Below are 16,266 nucleotides of genomic sequence, written 5' to 3'. Positions count from 1 at the left end.
CTTTTCGCCCACTGCCGTGTTTTGGCAGACTGGTCCTATTTATTGGGTACATTTGTCAGCCTCCCCTAAGAAGGTAGTGACCCCTTACTATGATCTCATTTTACAATTGTTGTGGAAGGCACACAAGTTTAGCATTCAAACCTTTGGAAAGAGTCCTGATAAAATTATCCTTCCTTATGGTAAGGAGGAGGTGGAACATCTACAGATCTTCCATGATGGGTGGACCCTGTTTATTACATCTACAGGCGCACAGTTTGATAACCAATATCCCAACAGCCCCTTGATGTCTTTTTTTAAACAACACCCTGTGATCTTTCCCAAGATTTTAAAGGAGAACCCTCTAGTGGGAGCTCGCTCAGTCTTTACAGACGGCTCCTCCAAGGGTTTTGCAGTGGTGGTTTCTTCTCAGGTACGGAAGAGGGTACCCATAGGGCAGATGTCAGCACAAGCTGCCGAGTTGTTTGCATGCTTGATGGCTTTCCAAATGTTTGAGGGAGAGCCCTTTAATTTATATACTGATAGTGTTTATGTTGCCAACATTGTTAGACCTTTAGAAACTTCTCCATATGTTCTTCCAACCTCCCAGGTTCGTTCCTTATTAGTTCAGCTCCAACATCTTATTTGGCAGCGCATCCACCCTGCTTATGTGGGATTTATTCGTGCACATACTAACCTTCCAGGACCCCTTGCCCAGGGCAATGAAATTGCTGACTCCTTGACCCGCCCTAGGGTCTTATTTACTCAGGAGCAGCTGGCCCACCAGCTCCATGAGAGGTATCATCTAAATGCCCGCTCCATTAAATTTCACACTGGGTGCCCCTTATCCATAGCTACACAGATTACCTCTCAGTGCCCTGATTGTGCCCCTTATCATAATTCTCCCAATGAGGGGTAAATCCCTGGGGCCTCAGGGCCAACCATCTCTGGCAAATGGATGTCACTCACCTGCCGCAGGCAGGGAAATTAAAATATATGCATGTCTCTGTGGATACGTATTCTAAACTGATTTTTGCCTCTCTCCACTCAGGAGAGAAGATTAAAGATGTTATTTCTCATTGCCTACAGGCCTTTGCCTACATGGGCGTACCCGATGCCCTAAAAACGGACAATGGCCCTGCCTATGCCAGCAATCGCTTTGCTGCCTTTTGCAGGGAACATCACATTGTCCATTCTTTTGGTATTCCTCACAACCCCACGGGACAGGCTATTGTGGAGCGCACCCATGCCACTCTCAAACAGTATTTTAAGAAAATAAAAAGGGGGAGTATGTTACCTCCCCAATATTCAGTTATCCACCATACTTTACATTTTAAATTTTTTGACCGTAGACCATAATAATTTGTCTGCTATGGAGAGACATTGGAACAAACCCTCCCAGTCCTTGGGATGGGTCAGATGGAAGGATTTGATTACAGGAAAATGGCAGGCACCCACTCCCCTACTAGCTAGGGTCCGAGGGGCTGTTTGTGTTTTCCCTCCAGGAAGTGAGAAGCCCATTTGGGTCCCCGAACGGTGCATCAGGCATGTCGACCCCAATACTACTCCGGATACTAGGAATGCTCACCATGATAAAGATCCAATCATTGCTGAACACTCAGGTAAGGGAAATATGGGCGTTGGTGAGGATTCCCCCCCATGTTAATGCCAGTTAGTCATTCCAGCTCCCTGTTCATCAATTTTTATAACACCAATAATACATTGGAAGCGGCTGCTGCCAATGAGATTAAAAAGTCAGAAACTAGACATTCTGAGTTTCCCCCTCCTAAGCCTGATACCAGGGTCAGGAAGTAGGGGAATCCAAGAGATTCCCAGCGGCATACGCCTTTAATCCCAACACACCTTTATGCAAGTTCCAGGACAGCCTCCAAACAATACAGAGAAACCCTGACTCAAAAAAAATTTTTTTGGTAACAGTAAAAGAGGTACTGGTATTAAGTAAAGAAAAAGAAAAAGACAAAGGTATATGGAATGGAAAATTTTGTTTACATTTAAGTTCTATTTTGTGAGTCATCTCTAAAAACTTTTGGCCAAAAGCCTGGCCTCTCTACCTTGCATCTACAGAGTTACAAGGAGTAGGTACGGCTGTACCCCATGACTGTAGCTCAAATGGAGGAATGATAAAAACATATAGGACTTTTTAACCTTTTTAGTTCAAGGATTGGCTGGAGTTGTTCTTTTACATAGATTTCAATTAAGGAAGCTTCATTGCAACAGACTAATCATGACCTAGGGAAAAAGGATGACTGAAAGATGCATGTATGTTCTGAATGTATGGTGTGGCCACACCGGTATGTATGAAATGTGATTGCGAATGTGTGAGTGTGAACTGCTTATATGATTAAAAGGATACTTGAATCCCTTCAAAAATAGTTAAGAAGCTACCTAGATTGCGTTAAATATAGCCAAAAGGAACATCCAGCCAGTCTGTTAATGTTTTAACAGAAAAATTTAAGATGCAAACGAGGCCTTGTCAGCTAGTGAGAGCTCTACAGGTTAGATTGGGAAAGACTGCTCACAGACTTCAAATAATTTTAAAAAAAACTTATTTGGACACAGTATAGTTTACAATCTTTGAGTGATTTTCAAAAGTTTTTGGGAAATATTTAATGGATATGTCCTTTTTAATGGGCATCTACAAATAATCTAAGTAGTAATCCCAATTTACCTAGATAGTCAACCAAGGAGGGTAGACAAATTCTTCTACTGTTATGGTCCAGCTTCAACAGTTCAAAAAAATTTTTTTTAAATAAAAAAGGGTGAATAATGCCCCCAGTCCCCACATGACTCATCAAGTAATACACTCCTCATTTGAAAATTTTATAATGTGAATGCCAGTGAGCTTCAGACAGATTCTGGCATGATGGAACTTGAGCAACCATTGCTCAGGTCAAATGGAGACATCCATGCACTAGACAGTGGAGAAGACCCTAATTTGGGGTCGAGGGCATGTTTGTGTTTTCTTGCAGGAAAAGAAAAAAAGCTTCGGCAACTGTCAGACCATTTAGTGAGATGCATGGAGCAGAGAAAAACTGGACCTGAGACCATGGGAGCCTACCTAAGCCAGTTTGAGTGAGATCTCCTAAATCAGTGTTCCTGACCCTTGATGTCATCGAATCTACAGCCCAAAAAAAGAAAGAAAACAGTCGGTTCGAGATTTCCAGTTTCTCAACAGACCTGCTGCATCAACCTTCCGGACCCATGAGTTTTCATCATGAAGCTAACAGAGAAAAAAGGACCCATTTAAAGCATTTGGACATTGGTATGGACTATGATGAGTGGCAAAAGCCTCTTTTCAGTATTTGAACAGGACATGGTCACTTGATGGTTCCTGTTTCTGGAATCACGACTAGGCCAGTGTATTTTTCTGGAGAAATGCAACTTGTCCTAATGCGACAACTATTGTTCATATTTTTCGTAATGCTACATGTGTAACATCAATGATTATACCTAATGTATCTGTGCAAGTGCACTTTCTAAATGCTTTCCTGAGCAGATCTTGAAACGATTGGAAACTTTATCAAATTGTAAATGTAAATCACATGCGGGTTACCCTTGTAACAGATGAAAGCTGGTAGAATGTTATGGCCCAGATCTGGTGATGGGTATGGTGATGGAGAGGCGCTATGTCAATGGGGGTCCTGGAAATGGTGGCAGTGGCAGTAGGCATTCTGGCTTTATGCCGAGCTCAAACGTGCCTTGTTCCAGAGACAAGAGATCCGTAACCAAGTATTAGCTTAGCCCATGGCAATCCCGATAGCCATGAAGGTTGGTTACAGATGATTTAAGGTTGGGGTATCTCCGATGACGGGCAACCTGTGGGGAAGACCCCTCCCACCTAAAACAGGGGTTCAAGGTCCCCCAAAGACAGGAAAGGGAGGGTGACCCTACTTGACCTAAGCCAGGAGTGCCTCATTTGAAAATAAAAAGGGGTGAATTGTGGGAACACCAGACCTTGAGCAGAGACCCACTTCCCCTTCTGCCTGGGAGTAGGCAGCTGTAAGACAATGTTTAGTAAAAACATGTTTACTAAAAATGATACAATAAGTTCCTGGAAAAGGCCTTCCCACGGAAACCGCCCTGACCTCGACCTTGTCCAGAGACTAACCGCACCTTCAAAAAACCCACACACATCCACCTCTGGTGTCAGGGCAGAACCAGCGAGGGTAGAGGAGAGAGCAGAAGTTTCTCTGGTGGGAGCTTTTCTTAGGAAGTTTTTCTTGAACCTTTTTGGAGCCTGTTTAAAGTTCTCTTTATATCATTGAACGAGTCTCTGTGTTTTCAATACCCGACACCCTCCGCACGTTCTCGGACACAGGCTGCGCAGCAGACGTGACAGAGGGCCATGTCCAATCTGTAGAATGGGGAGGGGTCCGCTGGCAGCATAAATCTCCCTCTTTTTGCCATGAGGGAAGACCAACCTCCATCCAAGCACCTCAAACTCAGCTCAAACTGGAAAAAGAACCCAAGTGGTGGTGGTGCACACCTTTAATCCCAACCCTCAGGAGGTGGAGGTGAGTTTGAGGCCAGCTTGGTTTACAGAGCAAGTTCCAGAACACCCAGGACTACTCAGAGAAACCCTGTCACGGAACAAAACAAAACAAAACCCAAATCAGCAACAACAAAACACCAAACCAAACAAATAAAAAATACCGGAGAAAAGACAAATGCCTTTCTATCATTCCTAGACCATGAGAAACCCAACAAGGAGCGAGGTTTCCTATCTTGCTCCCTTTGAATGACTCTGAGGCTTATATAGAATCCCATGATCTCCATCTCATCTGGATAAGCTTTGATGTGATTACATTCCTTATTGATGTGGAGTGACTTTTCCTGCTAAGACCACCATCTCTGTTTTGATCTTCAGGTCCCTGGTTCTCCTTACGGACATCAATGCCAAGCTTAATCAGTCCACTTAATACCCACTTATTCTTAATACCCTTTTAATTTGTGTGTTAACATCTTTTCACCCATTCCTTTCTGTCCTACTTAGCGTCCCCGTTCTCTTTCTGACTGGGGACATCATTTAAGGCTTTTTGAGATTCTGTAGGCTCTTTTGGCACTCCTAATGTCAGCAGCAGTGGGAAGGGCCAGAGACATAGCTGCGTGTGGCCACTGGCAGCAGCAGTCTGAGTCTTGTTGGAGATGTCTCCTCCAATGAGGACATGACTCTTGACATTGCCAGGGATGAAACTTTTAGAATGAGTCAATAAGAAGCAGTTAGATTTTACTAGGATGAGCGTTTAATATAGATTTGAGATTATTCATAGAGGAAGCACTCAGGGAAAGGATGAGACCAAGCAAGTGTGGTGTGAACTTTTCAAAGAGAATCGGGCACACATTAGCAGTGTTGTATACAGGAATTTTGGTAGCTCTCAAATTAAGTCTCAAAGGGTTTCCAACAAATCCCTCTCCTTTCTCTCTTTCTGGTAAACAAGACCAGGTGGTTTCTGATGGGCTTTGGATGAAATCTGATAAGGTAAAACCACGGGTCAGAAGGGTTATTTAGAGTTAAGGAATGCCTTCTCCTGAAATGAGGCTCTTGGAAGGGGGGGGTGGTAGCATTGGGAAGGGTGGCTCACGCCTTTAATCCCAGCACTCGGGAGGCAGAGGCAGGCGGATCTCTGTGAGTTCAAGACCAGCCTGGTCTACAAGAGCTAGTCCCAGGACAGCCTCCAAAGCCACAGAGAAACCCTGTCTCGAAAACAAACAAACAAACAAAAAAGGGGGGGGGTGGGGGTGGTTCTCAGGAGAGTCCTAGAAAACTGCAGGTTTATGTCTGGGAAAAGGAGAAAGGTCCCATATGCTTTGGACTTAAGCATGGTTTGTGACTATTTTAACATTCCAATCAAAATATCTCTATAGAAAACAATTTTTCTCTGAGTGTGCAGCCTTCACAGCAAAAGTTAGTTGTACTATAATTCTGGCTTCTGCTTTTTTTTTTTTTAGCAGAGTTTGTGTTTGTTTTTTTAAGCACAGGGTTGAGAGAAAGAAGACACCTGAAAGCAAGGGTGTGACCCTCTCGAAGAGAAAGTCGCTCGCTCTAACTCTTGACTCTGGTTTAGTGAGAGACTCAGCAGACTCCAGGATGAGTCTTTTCCCTCCCCATGCCCACCCAGTCTTCCCTGTTTCCTTTGCTCACTAGCATGGAGCCCTGTCCTATAATGGCCTGGAGATGTCTGAGACCTCGAATCCCATTCTCTTGTCTCTCTACTCTAGGCCTCTATATCACATGACAAGGTTCCCCTGGAATCTGGGATACCTCCCTTTCTGGCTAAGAACAGTCACTCCTGTCCCAACTGCCCTTAAGGACCTCATCAACTTCCCTCCAAGGACCTAGCATCCTTTAACTCCCGAAATGCAGAAACACTCACCTGACGGGGGATGTCCTTCTGTATATATGTTTCTCTTATTGGTTGATGAATAAAACACTGATCAGTCAGTAGCCAGGCAGGAAGCATAGGCGAGGCTACCAGACCAGGAGAAGGCTAGTGAGAGGAAGGGAGAGAGGATCGGCCAGAGAGATGCCATGTAGAGGCAGAAGTAGTAACGTCCGCGACATTACCAGGTAAGCCAAGAGCACGTGTGAATACTTAGATTAATAGAAATGGATTAATAATTAAGAGAGCCAGTAAGAAGTCCTAGCCATCGACCATACAGTTTATAAATTAATATAGGTCTTTGTGTGTTTATCTGGGGCTAATTGGCTGCGGGACCAGGTGGAACAGAAACTTTTGTCTACACTCACTGCTTCACTGATGAATTCCTGGCTACCACATAAGTCTCCATGGAACTCTCATTTGAGTGTTATAGCCCAAACAACCCTTTGAGATGGAACCTGAGAGCCACCAAAAGTGACACTTGACTCCCTTTGAGAAGACCATCACATTTGGCTGCATCTTTTCCTTTCCTTGAGTACAATAAAAATATCAGATGTAGGGGGTAGTGGCAGAGAGATGGCTCAGAGGTTAAGAGCACTGTCTACTCTTCCAGAGGTCCTGAGTTCAATTCCCAGCGCCCACATGGTGACTCACAGCCATCCATAATGGGATCTGATGCTTTCTTCTGGCATGCAGGCAGAACATTGTATACATAATAAATAAACAAATAAATCTTTTTAAAATTTGTCAGATGGAAGCCGGGTGTTGGTGGCACACTCCTTTAATCCCAGCACTCGGGAGGCAGAGGCAGGAGGATCTCTGTGAGTTCGAGGCCAGCCTGGTCTACAAAGTGAGTTCCAGGACAGCCTCCAAAGCTACAGAGAAACCCTGTCTCGAAAAACAAAAAAAAAAAAAAAAAAATTGTTAGATGGGTCTGGTAGAATGCTCCAGGACCTTGAGGCTATAAATGAGACTGTAGACCTGGGTCGACCCCGTAGTCCCAGAGAGGGCACATACTCTCCAGCAATACCTTTTCATTCATGATACTAGATTTCTTTTTTTAGTGGGGAGAGGTTAAAACGGGGTTTCTCTATGTAACTTTGGAGGCTGTCCTGGAACTTACTCTGTAGACCAGGCTGGGCTCTGACTCACAGACGACCACCTGCCTCTGCCTCCTGAGTGCTGGGATTAGAGGTGTGCACCACCACTACCCGGCTATGGTGTCATATTTTAAAGAATGCTTTCTTTTGTGTTCCTGTCCACCCTGACTCAGTTCCTGTTTGTCTTCAAATGACTGGACACCTCCACCCAGATTACTTAAGGTCTTAGCTGGACCATCTCGCCTTAGCATCTTTGGGACAGCACCCATTCTTTGGACAGGCCCATGTAAAGACCTGTCCCCCCTTGGATTCTCTGTGGGAGTAACCTACCTCAGTTTGTAGATGATTTATTAATCTCTAGTTCAGAGCAAACTCTGCCCTGACTTCAAAAGCTAGCATGTGGATATGTTTTCTCTTTCAGAGGCTCAAATCTCCCTTAGAAAAAAAAAGAGAGGGGAGTCTGGTTCTTGGGACTTATTCCAACCACAGGCATAAGGGGTCTTTCTGGTCACTCAAGGATTTCATTTTAACCATGGGGACCCTAATCACAAAACAGCTTAAGACCTTCTTGGGCTTGGCGGGGTTTTGCAGAGTCTGGATTTCTCAGTTTGGCCTGATGCTAATCCCTCTGTAAGGCTTTGAAAGGATTGGGGGAGGCATCAGAATGGACTGTGATGACCCTGGCTGGCTCTGGGCTCCCTAGAGCAGGAGCTTGCTCCCCCCCACCCCAGCATTGCTCTTCTGGTCTTACCCTTTTTACACAGGAGAAACAGTACTGGGGAACTGAACCCAAACCCTGGGGCATGCCCTATGCTGAGGGCTTATCTTCTCTAGTTCTTAGACCTGGTAGCACAGGCTGTTCCCCTTGCCTCGAGGCACTTTGTAGCTATGGCTCTTTTTTTTGTTTTGTTTTGTTTTTGAGACAGGGTTTCTCTGTGGCTTTGGAGGCTGTCCTGGAACTCGCTTGGTAGTCCAGGCTGGTCTCGAATTTACAGAGATCCGCCTGCCTCTGCCTCCCGAGTGCTGGGATTAAAGGCGTGCGCCACCAACGCCCGGCTGCTATGGCTCTTTAGGTTGAGGAGATCTCAAAATTAACTTTGGGAAAAAGCCTGATGATTTACATACTTTATCAAGATCTTAAAACTCTCAACTCAGAAAAACAAAAACAAAAAAAGATAAAACTCTCAGTTTAGAACCTTCTTTTGGGGCTCAGCAGAATGAACAGGTACCATACACTTAACAAACTCTGGAGCTATAACAACTTGCTATAGCACTGTGGTGGCCCGAGGACAACATTGTGAAATGGGTTCTTTCTCCTACCTCCACTCGATCTCCATGGATCAAGCTTAAAGTCACCAAGCTTGTGTGGCAATAACTTTTCCTGGCAGAGCCATCTCCCAAGGTTGCCAAACTTTAAATCCTGCTAGGCCTAATCAGGGCCAACCTGTGATATTCCTGCATAGAAACATTGACCTTACCCGCAGTGCTAAATCAGGAGCCTCATGGAGGGGTCATAGAGTCTGAATCCCTTCTGGGAAACTCCAGTGCATCAACTCCAAAAGCAGACTTAATTGCCCTCACCTGAGCTCTCCAGCTAGGAACGTTGTCTTCAGGCTAATAGATCAGTACCTGTATCATTGCCCTTTGATATCCAAGTTGCCCTTAACAACCAGCCCCTCCCTTACCCCTTTCAGAATCTCTTGACCTAAGGGCTGTTCATATCCTTCTTAATGAGACTAGCTTTGCAGCAGGCATAGAAACTGAACTAAACCAGCTCAGACTGATTTCTGTTATGTAGCAGTTTCCTCTCAGATAAAATCTTCCACCTCAGAAGGAAGCTTCTTCAGACACAGGCAGGGTCTTCTAAGGGAAGGGAAGCTACTATAGGGAAGCTGGTTACACTCAGGAAGTAACTCTATAGCTTCTGGAAGTCCCTGAAACTGACCAAATCCACTAGGCCTCTTCTCTAAGTAGAAGTAAGCTGTTAATACTGTGGAAAACAGCCCCAGACAAATTGAGCTGCCCAACAAAGGCTCTGATGATGAGTTTTCTGAAGGAAACATTCCCCAGCTTGTTGACCTGTGTGCAGGCTGTGCAGAATGCTCCCGATTCCGGGGCGGGCTTTGGTGATGCAACTATTTATACATCGTTTCTGCTCTTATAAGTAATCCCTCACCCATATTCCTATAAGTAATCTCAGTAAATCTCACTGGCTCACGAATGTCCACGCTTTGATAAGTCGTTGGTTCCCTTTCTGGGGAAGTTAGTCAATTATTCATGTTTCCCCCTGCAAATAGTGTCACACAGCAGCTTCTTATGCTTATTGTAATTTATAGGTCAATTAGCTCTAAGATTAGCTTCTTAGTGGCCCCTGAGGCCCTTGAGGATTGCTTCTCTAGCCTCAGCAGTCTCCCAAACCGCCACGATCATGACACCTGACAGAGGGGTTATCTGATTGACCTGAGAGAAGGCTGTGTCTGCCTGCCAGCGATGCTAAAAGGCTGTTAGAAGAGACATCTGACTTCAGACAAAGTATCTCTGAGGGATGGCTCCTCCGGAAGGGCATACAGGAGCTGGCTTTTCTGGTTACTCTCCCTTGGTCTATCAGTTTAAGTCTCCTTTTTGGCCCTTCCTTATATACCCTTTCATATAATTGGCATTTTCCAGACTGCAGGCCACGAAGCTCCAGTTATATAAAGTATTATCACTGACATTGGCACCTGTCTCCTACCATTAAGGACCTTGTGGTGGTTTGAATGGGGTGGCTCCCGTAGGCTTGTGACAGGAAATATAAAACAGAGATTCCTTCATGTTATACTCTTGTTGAGGTCACTTTAGATTTAACTGGAATTTGATCTCCTTGATGGAGAATCCTGTAGAAAATTATCCAACTCTTCTAGGAAGCTGAGGTCTAGCTGCCCCAGTTAACTTAGCTTCTGTTAAACTGCTTGCTTACATAAAACCTGCAGCTGTCAGTGAAATGCCGGGATGTGATTTTTATTTTTAAAATTTTCTTACTCTAAACACTAGGCACTACACTTGGGTCCTGAATACTTGAGTGCAGCCCTAGCTGACAGGAATAAAGACTTTCAATTGGTTACACACTGTCTGAGTGGTCATCTCTGGTGGACTTGCTGTAATAGGGTTATATATTGAATGTTTGGTTCCCGGTGTTTAGGATTAGGAAGTGTGGTTTTGTTGGAAGAGGAGTGTCACTGGGGTGGACTTCAAGATTTCAAAAGCCTACGCCAGACAGCCTAGTGTCTCTCTCTCTCTCTCTCTCTCTCTCTCTCTCTCTCTCTCTCTGCATTTCCATGTGGTCTTGGCTTACCTTTGTGGTCTACATGGTGTTTCCTCGAAGTCTCTCTCTACCTATCTTTCCCAGAATTCTTCTTGTCTCCTAGTCCCACCTATCTTCCTGCCTCTATTGGCCAAATAGTGTTTTATTCATCAACTAATAAGAGAAACATATATACAGAAGGACATCTGTCATCATACCCCCATGCCTGGCTTCTATTATGATCTTGAAAACACCACAGATTAGCCTTTGACACAAATAATTTTTGGGACACTACTCACAATCTCAGTTCTAATACTGGTGCCCAGACTTTACTTTTTTTTTTTTTTTTTTAGTTTTACGAGACAGGGTTTCTCTGTATTGTTTTGGAGGCTGTCGGTCCAGCCCGGCCTCGAACTCACAGAGATCCGCCTGCCTCTGCCTCCCAAGTGCTGGGATTAAAGGCATGCGCCACCGCCGCCCGGCTCAGACTTTGCTTTTATCAAAGGAAGAGTGACTGAGCACTGATTTGGTGTTGTAGAGAGAATATTTACAAAATCACTCCTTATTTCTGTAGAGATGCCAGGTAACCCAAACCTTGTGTGTCTTTCATCCATAAAAATCCCTCCCCCCGTCCCCAGAGATATTGACGATCTTGACACTTTATTCAATTATAGTTATAGTGTCCACATGTGTTTCCAAGTATGGAAGATCCGTATGGTTTTCCACTTAGTGTAAATAAACAAGTCTTCCAGATATATGGATTCTTTGATTTTGTGTGTTCTTTATTGGATGAAGGCCCTTGAGTGTGTATGAGAGTGATAACCACTGAACAAGACTTGAGGACTGTATTCTTTTTTTTTTTTTTTTTCAAGGCAGGGTTTCTCTGAGGCTTTGGAGGCTGTCCTGGAACTAACTCTTATAGACCAGGCTGGTCTAGAACTCACAGAGATCCACCTGCCTCTGCCTCCCAAGTGCTGGGATCAAAGACGTGTGCCACCACCACCCGGCTGAGGACTGTATTCTTTTGTATTGGGTTTTACTTCTTGTGATTCCCTTTAATACTCATTCATATTGTTACATGTCGTTATATCTTATTTTCACTGTTCATGTGATCTTATTTCATTGACTGGACCAGATTCTTGAATCTGATTTTGCTAGATAATTCCAAACTTTGGAAAAATATTTTTGAAACATTTTACATTGACACCATCAAAGAAAGTGAGTCACACTCCACTTCATGCCAAGGCTTGGCACTATTGGATTTTTTTTAATCAGTTAATTTGGAGGATGCACAGTGCTTCATTAATTTTTTATGTGTAGCTCTTTCTTGTAGCACCTTTCCTATAGTTTTGGTTATTTGGGAGTCTTGTCATATTGACTAACTATTCTGCCGTGTTCATCTGTGGTGATAAGGGTTACTCTTCCCTTTGTGCTCTGGAAAAGGGACAGCCTTCATGGGAACCGAAGCTCTGCTTTCTTGGAGTGGGGGAGGGAAGAGAGGTTGTCTTCTGTTTGCTTTTCCTCAAGCACCTTCAGCTCAAAATAACCTTTATGCCAGAGTGGCATATTTTAGAGTATCATACTGACTTGTTACTGGGCATTGGGCTACTGAACAGTTTTTTATACTATAGAAGATTAAGAATGCAACAGTCATTATTCTATCCTGAGATTTGTTTCTTACTCTAGGCCCATGGTTTGAAAATGTAGTCAGACTCTGCTCTGCTTCTCGAGTCTGTGTGTCAACAGTTGAATGCACATGTCTTCCTTTCACCACTTAGCTCTTTCTCAATTTAATCCTGGCCGTGTCAGGCTTGCCGAACTGCACGGAAGAGTAATACCTTAAGCCATTGTATCTAAGTATCTAAGTGAAAGGGTCTGTTGAACAAATATTAATCTACTCTGAGGTTGCAGCCAGCAATGTGATGATTGCACTTTGATTTGCTCTTACCACAAGCCACAGTCTAATTAGACTTTATTCCTCAAGTCCTTCTCTGCAAAGTTGTCTGCAAGTCTCCAAACGTATGTCTTAATCCCTTTTTGTTCTGACTAAAACTCACTTGGTAGATAGGCATGGTAGTGTGCAATTGTAACACTAGAGAGGTGGAGGCAGGGGGATCATGAATTTGAGGCCATGAGATTTCATCTTGAAAAAAAAAATCAAATCCAAACTAAACCAGAACAAAGCAAACAAAACTGAGCTAGTCTTTGCTGAAGTCATTTCTCCTTGTCACTCAGTCACATGAGTCCAGTTTCTTACCCTTCACTAGAGTTGTAACATCATAAAACACAAAAGCTACCTTATAAACTATGAGACAAGCCGGGCGTTGGTGGCGCACGCCTTTGATCCCAGCACTTGGGAGGCAGAGGCAGGCGGATCTCTGTGAGTTCGAGGCCAGCCTGGTCTACAAGAGCTAGTTCCAGGACAGCCTCCAAAGCCACAGAGAAACCCTGCCTCGAAAAACCAAAAAAAAAAAAAAAAAAAAAAAAAAAAAAAGAAAGTTCTCCATAGGCTTGCCCAAGCTTGATCTTGTAGAGTTTGTTTGTTTGCTTGTTTGTTTTTGTTTTCAGTTAAGGTTCTTCTTTCCTCAGATGATTCTAGCTTGTGTCACTTTTACAAGCAAACAAAACAACAAACAAAACCAAACTAAGCCAGTACAACTATCTTATTTCTAGTCCCAACAAGTCAAGTTTGGTTGGTTTAAATTACTAAAATAAATAGGGTTTAGTGGTCATGCAAGTAATCTCAGAACTCATGAAGCTGAGGCGAGAGAGTTGCTAGCTATACAACATTGAAGGCCAACCTAGATTCCACAGGGAGATCCTGTCTCAAAAAAACTAATAAGACAAACAAGCAAAAATCAGAGTAAATAATCTCAAATCTTAGCATGCTAGATTTATGCTTGTAGGACAAAAACATCTGGGAAAAATCAGCTTCAAGGAGGAAAGGTTCCTTTGGGTTCATGGTTGCTTGCCTTAGGTGTTTTCGGGTATGTGGCAAGGAGAAGCATTATGGCAGGCAACCTGGTTCACTTTGTCGTAACCTGGAAAACAGAGAAGAAAATCCCAGGTCCCAGTATCTCCTTTGAGGACTTGCACTCAATGACCTAACTTCCTTCTAGTAAGTTCCAGTTTCTGAAGGTCCCACAACTTTCCAATAATGCACATTTTCAACACACAAGTCCTGGAGGAGATTTAAAATCCAAGACTAGGGCCTGGAGAGGTGGCTCAGCAGTTAAGAGTACTGACTGCTCTTCCAGAGGTCTTGAGTTCAATTCCCAACAACCACATGGTGGCTCACAGCCGTCTGTAATGAGATCTGGTGCCCTCTTCTGTAATGTAGGCATACATGCTGGCAGAACACTGTACATAATAAATAAATAAATAAATAAATAAATAAATAAATAAATAAATAAATCTTGCAGGCAGAACACAGTATACATAATAAATCTTAAAAAAAATCCAAGTCTTAACACAAAGTGCTTACAGTAAAAACACCTTATTTCCCATTCTACATTTTTACTGAAGTTTGGATGGAGACTGTGATGGGTACTGTCTTCATCTGAGGATGGAAGGGGTACTTAATAGTCACCATCATAGCGATGGGATGTGTCAGGAGAAAGAGGAAACCAGGTGGTGTGTGGACTGATTCCTGATGCTTCTGCCGGAAGCAACGTGTCTCGTGTCCACTCATCCACGGGAGGACCACGTTTAGGGAGGTGGAGGGGTATAATCCACAAGGGAGACTGGTGACAAGCCTTGAAGCTCTCCTTAATATAGCAAACAAAAAGAGTTTTAGAATTTGTTTAGAAGGACTTTGTTATTTGCTCTAATTTGATCCAGGACCTTCATCTTTGAAAAGGAAAAAGCAATCCTTCATTCAGTGAAAGCTTGAGAAGGTGAAGTAATAGAATCACCAAGCCCAATGCTACTCTCTTTTTTTGTTTCTATTCACCACCCAGTAATAATGTATCATGCTTTTACTGTATTTAGGACCAAACTGTGCATGTTGATTTAGGAGCTACAATTTGTGTTAATAACTTTCTCTTGCCTTACTATAATACAAGCTTTTGACAGACAAGGGGAATGCTTTGTGTGTCTCCAACATGCATACTACAGTGTTGAAAACTATGTGAGCTAAAAACATATATTGATTATTTTCTTCTGAAAACTGTTTAACTCCTCAGGAGGCTGAGGAAGATTTTGACAAATTTCAATATTTTCTTCTAGAATCTATAACTTGTTTCCAAATGATTATTTTATATTCACATCTAGGTGCTATGCAAAGAGAGGTTACACTCATTTCACAATTAATGGGTAGAAATCAAGGATGGCTTTATGAGTTTAATTAATAATATACATGGCAGGCAATGGTGGAGTTCTACTCAATCAACCTTCGACACACTAACAGGATTTGGGCTAAGAAAGGAGAGAGCCTGTGACTTACAAGTGTCTTGGTTGCTTTCTGGATTGGCTTTCTCTTAAGGCTTTGTAGGCAAGCATTTCAGAAGACATGCCAGAAGTACAGGCTCCTTAGCAAGTCCCAGAGCTAGAGCAGACCATGGGGGCAATGAGCTCTCAGGACAGATGAGGAAGTTAAATGTACAAAAAGAAAAATCTGCTAGCATAGTTAATTAATATGTGTGACTGCAGAAGTCATCATTTGGCAAGTTTGATAGTAAGAGATTACATTCTGGGCTGAGGGATATGACTTGTTGGTAGAGCAACAGAGACAGAAATAATAGAAAGATAATAAGATTTTGAATTTCATAATCACATTCTGACCAAACCCCTTCCAGAAGCATCCAGCTTGTGACCCAAGGGCCACTTGCAGCCAAGAATAATTTAAAACATTGATATTTCTTTTTTCATGATTTATTTATTTGTAACTAGACTGGGCAGTTCTCAAGTGTGAAGTCTGTAGGTGACAACAGTGTCAAAAGGTTGGCCATACCTGCTGGGACTATTAGTCTCCCACCAGCCTCTTTCAGGATCAAGACCAGGACCTTGAACATGCTGGCCAAGCATTCTACGATGAGTTCCAGCCCTGATTTCTTTTCTTTTTTCTAGGGTGGGCAACTATTGTTGGGCCTGCGGGTGGAGGCTGGGGATGGAATCCAGGTCCCATACATTCTCTGAACCCTTGACCACAAGCAGTTCTTTCAGAGATCAGATGAGGATGCTGGAACCCTGGATAGGTAGCTCCATCTCAGTAAACTTGCTTCACAGTCAGCTCTTAACATCATCATTGTTTAATAACAACAATTTAAGGAATGCTTACAGAGGAAAATCAACAGACAAAGTAAATCCTAGACATTACTTATTCCTCACAATGACCCTGCTAGATATTGCTGTCATTTTAATGAAACTCTCAGAGGTTGTGACATGCCCAACATTAGGAAGCAGAATCACTAAGCGGTAGGGTTGGATTCTATCCAAGATCTCACGGTTCATGTTCTAAGTCGTAGCAGTGGGCTCAAGGGATGAAGATTTTCCCTTATCTCAATATATC

Source organism: Mesocricetus auratus, unplaced genomic scaffold (assembly GCF_017639785.1).
Source record: "Mesocricetus auratus isolate SY011 unplaced genomic scaffold, BCM_Maur_2.0 Super-Scaffold_100676, whole genome shotgun sequence".
Taxonomy (NCBI): domain Eukaryota; kingdom Metazoa; phylum Chordata; class Mammalia; order Rodentia; family Cricetidae; genus Mesocricetus; species Mesocricetus auratus.
Note: the sequence above shows the minus strand (reverse complement) of the source record.